At 48.8% G+C, this 6,805-nt stretch overlaps 1 pseudogene; it reads left to right on the top strand.

Annotated features, from left to right (window-relative positions):
- The first annotated feature begins 6,395 nt into the window (after window positions 1-6,395).
- Window positions 6,396-6,513, top strand: LOC124597431 (annotated as a pseudogene).
- The last annotated feature ends 292 nt before the right edge of the window (window positions 6,514-6,805 follow it).

The raw sequence follows: 6,805 nt of genomic DNA, 5'->3' as shown, positions 1-6,805 counted from the left end.
GTGTAGACCTGAAGAGCTTACTATGTGCTTGGTGCAGAATAGGACAATCTTCCCTTGTGGTGGTCAGTCATGGTCCACTGGAAGTTAGACGATGAGTATGCCTGCTCTTATGATCCTCTGTGGTTAAACATCAGTTCACTGTCACAACCGAATGCCCCATAAATCTCGATACTGCACGATTCGACCAGCCGGCCAATCGGAGACCCACAATGCGTTCCTTTTCAAATTCTGTCGGATGTTGATAACGCTGACCCACACTAGTAAGCAGCATCCTGTGCCTTTTACATTTATCACTCAACATATGGCTTTGTTTACGGCCCTATGTACCCTAGCGGGCCTGGTAAGGACAATAAACCTTATGCACTTGAGGTGACCGTTGTATCTATCACAGAGAACTGTAACTAGACTCGTTTACATACCTACCGAAGTTGGTGCATCACTGTTCATTTAGGCATTGTAGTAGATGCAGCTCCATTCCATCTTCCTGTACATTTAATAAACAAAACATTGTGACCACTTCCCGGTGCCTGGTGACGTTGCGGACAGATGACACGATAAGGAAAATATAAAAGTGGAGCAGAGAAGAGTGGGGAATCATTCTAGCGACGGTAAAGGCCGCAAATGGGGAAATCAACTGACATGAGTTTATGGCAGAGGACAGATTGTGATGGCCTGGCACATGAGAACGAACATCTCAGTAACGGTGAAACTGGTCGATTGTTTACTTGCTACTGTGGTGAGCATCTATGGAAGACGATTGAAGGACGGTGAAGACACGAGTAGGCGACAAGGTGCTGGACGTCCAAGCTTCATCACAGAATGGGGATGTCGGAGGCTTGCCTGCTCTGTAACGTAAGGAGGCGACAATCTGCGCCAGATCTCACGAAAGAGTACAATGCTGGTGCAGAAACAAGTGTTTCAGAGCGCACTTTCAGCACATATTGTTGAGTACGTGTTCCAGTGGGCAGTGGATCATCGATATTGTATCATTCATCAATGGAAATATGTCGTCTGGCTGAAGGACCCACGTTTCTTATTACACCAGGCTCATGGTCGTCTCTGGATATGCTCTCATCCAGGAGAATAGCTGTTTGGAAACATGCGACACACCACAGATACAGGTAGTATTATACCACTGGTAATATTCCACTGGGCTTCAGTGGAACCCATGGTAGTAACCGAAGGCACTATGACAGCCATGAGCTATGTGAGCATTATTGCGGATCACATCCATTCCATCACGCTTGATGTCTTCCCTGACAGTGATGGCATCTTCCAACAGGATAACTGTCCATGTTTTAATATCAGTATCGTGTTACAGTAGTTTGAGGGGCATGACAGTGAACTCGTGTTTTGTCTTGTCCATAAAACTCGCTTGATCTGAACCCGATAGGACACATCTGGTATGCTATCGGAAAAGAGGTCCAGTACAGTCTCATAAACCACCAGCCCATAATTCACGGGAATTGTGTGACCTGGTGCCTCATACCTCTAGAAATCTTCGACGGATTTGTCAAATGCTTGCAACGCAGAAGCGCTGCTCTATTGCGTTCCAAAGGTGGATCAACATTCTATTAAGTAGTGGTCACATTGTTTGGCTCATCGGTTATAACTTTACTACGTTTGTGATGATTGTGCAGACCAGTGTCGGCTCGTTCGTAAGGCCCCAGCCCCACCAGAATTTTCTCATATAATTTTATTCTGGTTATTTCTTCAGTAGTATATCAAACAGTTTGGATAGGACATGATTTTGTAGTAGTGTGGATGACGGACCAGCTATAATCAGGCGCAATTTCCACTGCTTCGTTGCAGAAGCACACGATGTTACTCTGAACTGTCAGTAGCGGAGCCAAGTCTTGCCGCTACTCCTCCCTCATCCCTCCTCTCTGCCAACCCCTCCTTTCCCCGTCCCATACAGTAGAGGGCTGAGAGGCAGCGCCTGGTGGTCCATACTCTCTCCACACCCCGGCAGTCATAGTGGCGTGACAAAATTGTTTTTCCCTTTCCCAAACTCACATCTCGCTGTAGCATAGCTTGGCACCACCTCGGGCGGGACCAGCGGATTCGCTTCAGGCACTTCGGTCTGGAACTGCGCGACCGCTACGGTAGCAGGTTCAAATCCTGCCTCGGGTATGGATGTGTGTGATGTCCTTAGGTTGGTTAGGTTTAAGTAGTTCTAAGTTCTAGGGGACTGATGACCTCAGATTTTAAGTCCCATAGTGCTCAGAACCATTTGAACCATTTGATGACCTCAGATGTTAAGTCCCATAGTGCTCAGAGCCATTTGAACCATTTTTTGGGACCATCGGATGGACTGGCTCGCGCATACCTCCTCCCTGCCTACACTTCAGCGAACCCAGTGGTCTCTGTCGCGTTACCACCCTCACACCTATCCACATTATTTGAGACCATCTGGCTTGGGCTCATAGTCAGAATTTTCACCTACATCACTTAACGCAACTTCCTTTAGATCAACGATAACTGTCGCCAACAGCAAAAGTGGCCATCTCTCAGTAATGTCTCATTTCTGGAGATGAGTGGTTGAAACTCATATATTCTTACAGTAATCTTAAAATTAATAACTCAGATTGTCATGGGTTATCAAGTATGGAAGAGGAGCTAGAAATCAAGCGGTCAGGCGCAAATCAACCAAAAGGTTTCTTTATGTCTCAAATCGATGGTCAGAAAAACGCAACTTTCTACAAGATATTATTCCGCAAAAACTCATGGTTAACAGTGAGTGAAGATAAACAAAAGTTATTTTGTTTCTACACTGAAGCGCCAAAGAAGCTGATATGAGCATGCGTATTCAAATACAGAGATATGTAAGCAGGCAGAATACGGCGCTGCGGTCAACAATGCCCAACAAGCGTCTGGTGCAGTTGTTAGATCAGTAAGTGATTCTACAATGGCAGGTTATCAAGATTTAAGTGAGTTTGAACGTGGTGTTATAGTCGGCGCGCAAGCGATGGGACACAGCATCTCCGAGATAGCGATTAAGTGGGGATTTTCCTGTACGGCCATTTCACAAGTGTACCGTGAATATCAGGAACTCGGTAAAACATCAAATCTCCAACATCGCTGCGGTCGGAAAAAGATCCTGCAAGAACGGGATCAATGACGACTGAAGAGAATCTTTCAACGCCACAGAAGTGCAATCCTTCCGCAAACTGCTGCAGATTTCTATTCTGTTGCCATCAAAAAGTGTCGGCGTGCGAACCATTCAACGAAACATCATCGATATGGGCTTTCTGAGCCGAAGACCCACTCGTATACCCTTGATGACTGCACGACACAAAGCTTTACACCTTAATTGGGCCCATTAACACCGACATTGGACTGTTGATGATTGGAAACATGTTGCCTGGTCGGAAGAGTCTCGTTTCAAATTGTATGGAGCGGATGGACGTGTACGGGTATGGAGACAACGTCATGACTCAATGGACCCTGGATCTCAGCAGGGGGCTTCTCAAGCTGGTGAAGGCTCTGTAACAATGTGGAGCATGTGCAGTTGGAGTGATATGGGACCTATGATACGTCTAGATACGAATCTGACAGGTGACACGTACATAAGCATCCTGCCTGATCTTTCTGCATCCATTCATGGCCATTGCGCATTCCGACTGATTTGGGTAATTCCGGCAGGACAATGCGACACCCCACACGTTAAGAATTTCTAGAGTGGCTCCAGGAAATCTCTTCTGCGTTTAAACACTTTCGCTGACCACCAAACTCCCCAGACGTAAACATTATTGAGCATATCTGGGATGCCGTGCAACGTGCTCTTCGGAAAAGATCTCCAACCCCTCGTACTGTTATGGATTTATGCACAGCCCTGCAGGGCTCATGTTGTCAGTTCCCTCCAGCACTACATCAGACATTAGTTGAGTCCATGTCACTTCGTCTTGTGGCACTTTTGCGTGCTTCCAGGCGTCCTACACAATATTAGATAGGTGTACCAGTTTCTTTGGCTTTTCAATGTATTACGTTTATTTGGTGGTGGATGACTGTGCACAACAGTCGGCTGTAAGGTTCAAATGGTTCAAATGGCTCTGAGCACTATGCGACTTAACTTCTAGGTCACCAGTCGCCTAGAACTTAGAACTAATTAAACCTAAATAACCTAAGGACATCACACACATCCATGCCCGAAGCAGGATTCGAACCTGCGACCGTAGCAGTCGCTAGGTTCCAGACTGAAGCGCCTAGAACCTCACGACCACTCCGGCCGGCTGTACGGCTCCACACCGGAGCGGACAGGCACTCGGGCGAAAGTCAGGCTGTAAGGATTTAAGCATTTAAGTGGTCGAATAAGACATGTGAGGAAAGTAGATTACATTTAGTAAATGCTTGTAAATACAAAATGTTTAGCCCCGTTGCTGCTCAGACTGAGTCATCGTGTAAAATGTCAAGTCAAGAACATACACTCCTGGAAATGGAAAAAAGAACACATTGACACCGGTGTGTCAGACCCACCATACTTGCTCCGGACACTGCGAGAGGGCTGTACAAGCAATGATCACACCCACGGCACAGCGGACACACCAGGAACCGCGGTGTTGGCCGTCGAATGGCGCTAGCTGCGCAGCATTTGTGCACCGCCGCCGTCAGTGTCAGCCAGTTTGTCGTGGCATACGGAGCTCCATCGCAGTCTTTAACACTGGTAGCATGCCGCGACAGCGTGGACGTGAACCGTATGTGCAGTTGACGGACTTTGAGCGAGGGCGTATAGTGGGCATGCGGGAGGCCGGGTGGACGTACCGCCGAATTGCTCAACACGTGGGGCGTGAGGTCTCCACAGTACATCGATGTTGTCGCCAGTGGTCGGCGGAAGGTGCACGTGCCCGTCGACCTGGGACCGGACCGCAGCGACGCACGGATGCACGCCAAGACCCTAGGATCCAACGCAGTGCCGTAGGGGACCGCACCGCCACTTCCCAGCAAATTAGGGACACTGTTGCTCCTGGGGTATCGGCGAGGTCCATTCGCAACCGTCTCCATGAAGCTGGGCTACGGTCCCGCGCACCGTTAGGCCGTTTTCCGCTCACGCCCCAACATCGTGCAGCCCGCCTCCAGTGGTGTCGCGACTGGCGTGAATGGAGGGACGAATGGAGACGTGTCGTCTTCAGCGATGAGAGTCGCTTCTGCCTTGGTGCCAATGATGGTCGTATGCGTGTTTGGCACCGTGCAGGTGAGCGCCACAATCAGGACTGCATACGACCGAGGCACACAGGGCCAACACCCTTCATCATGTTGTGGGGAGCGATCTCCTACACTGGCCGTACACCACTGGTGATCGTCGAGGGGACACTGAACAGTGCACGGTACATCCAAACCGTCATCGAACCCATCGTTCTACCATTCCTAGACCGGCAAGGGAACTTGCTGTTCCAACAGGACAATGCACGTCCGCATGTATCCCGTGCCACCCAACGTGCTCTAGAAGGTGTAAGTCAACTACCCTGGCCAGCAAGATCTCCGGATCTGTCCCCCATTGAGCATGTTTGGGACTGGATGAAGCGTCGTCTCACGCGGTCTGCACGTCCAGCACGAACGCTGGTCCAACTGAGGCGCCAGGTGGAAATGGCATGGCAAGCCGTTCCACAGGACTACATCCAGCATCTCTACGATCGTCTCCATGGGAGAATAGCAGCCTGCATTGCTGCGAAAGGTGGATATACACTGTACTAGTGCCGACATTGTGCATGCTCTGTTGCCTGTGTCTATGTGCCTGTGGTTCTGTCAGTGTGATCATGTGATGTATCTGACCCCAGGAATGTGTCAATAAAGTTTCCCCTTCCTGGGACAATGAATTCACGGTGTTCTTATTTCAATTTCCAGGAGTGTACTTAATTAGTTACAAAGAACAGACACACATTAAACATACTAGTAGAGTGCCTAACGTTTGGCGGAACTCACAAATCAACACTAAGGGGTCTGCTCTGGAAACATCCCCCAGGCTGTGGCTAAGCCATGTCTCCGCAATATCCTTTCTTTCATGAGTGCTAGTTCTGCAAGGTTCGCAGGAGGGCTTCTGTAAAGTTTGGAAGGTAGGAGACGAGGTACTGGCAGAAGTAAAACTGTGAGGACGGGGCGTGAGTCGTGCTTGGGTAGCTCAGATGGTAGAGCACTTGCCCGCGAAAGGCAATGGTCCCGGTTTCGAGTCTCGACCTGGCATACAGTTTTAATCTGCCAAGAAGTTTTATTTAGTTAAGGTCATCATAGCAGAGGTACTGGGGTGATCGGTTGTTAATTTTCTGATTCTGTGAGTCGATAATTCGACTGACAGGTACGCTGTTAAGGAAGGTTTAATAATGTTTTTGTATTTCGAACTGTTGTAGCTTTTTGCTCTTACTCCATTGGCTTTCTTATATTGTTCTGTTATGTACTAATATGGCAACGGCCTTGCCGCAGTGGATACACCGGTTCCCGTCAGATCACCGAAGTTAAGCGCTGACGGGCGTGGCCGGCACTTGGATGGGTGACCATCCGGGCCGCCATGCGCTGTTGCCATTTTTCGGGGTGCACTCAGCCTCGTGATGCCAATTGAGGAGCTACTCGACCGAATAGTAGCGACTCCGGTCAAAGAAAACCATCGTAACGACCGGGAGAGCGGTGTGCTGACCACACTCCCCTCCTATCCGCATCCTTAGCTGAGGATGACACGGCGATCGGATGGTCCCGATGGGCCACTTGTGGCCTGAAGACGGAGTGCTTTATGTACTAATATGTGACAAAACATTTCTATATCTTTCAGTGGAAAGCTGTCGAGTTTTGTACTTTTTAACAACATTAAATTCAATAA

Source organism: Schistocerca americana, chromosome 2 (genome assembly GCF_021461395.2).
Source record: "Schistocerca americana isolate TAMUIC-IGC-003095 chromosome 2, iqSchAmer2.1, whole genome shotgun sequence".
NCBI classification, from domain to species: Eukaryota; Metazoa; Arthropoda; class Insecta; order Orthoptera; family Acrididae; genus Schistocerca; species Schistocerca americana.
The sequence above is the reverse complement of the archived record's forward strand: the minus strand, read 5'-3'. Positions and strand labels throughout refer to the sequence as shown.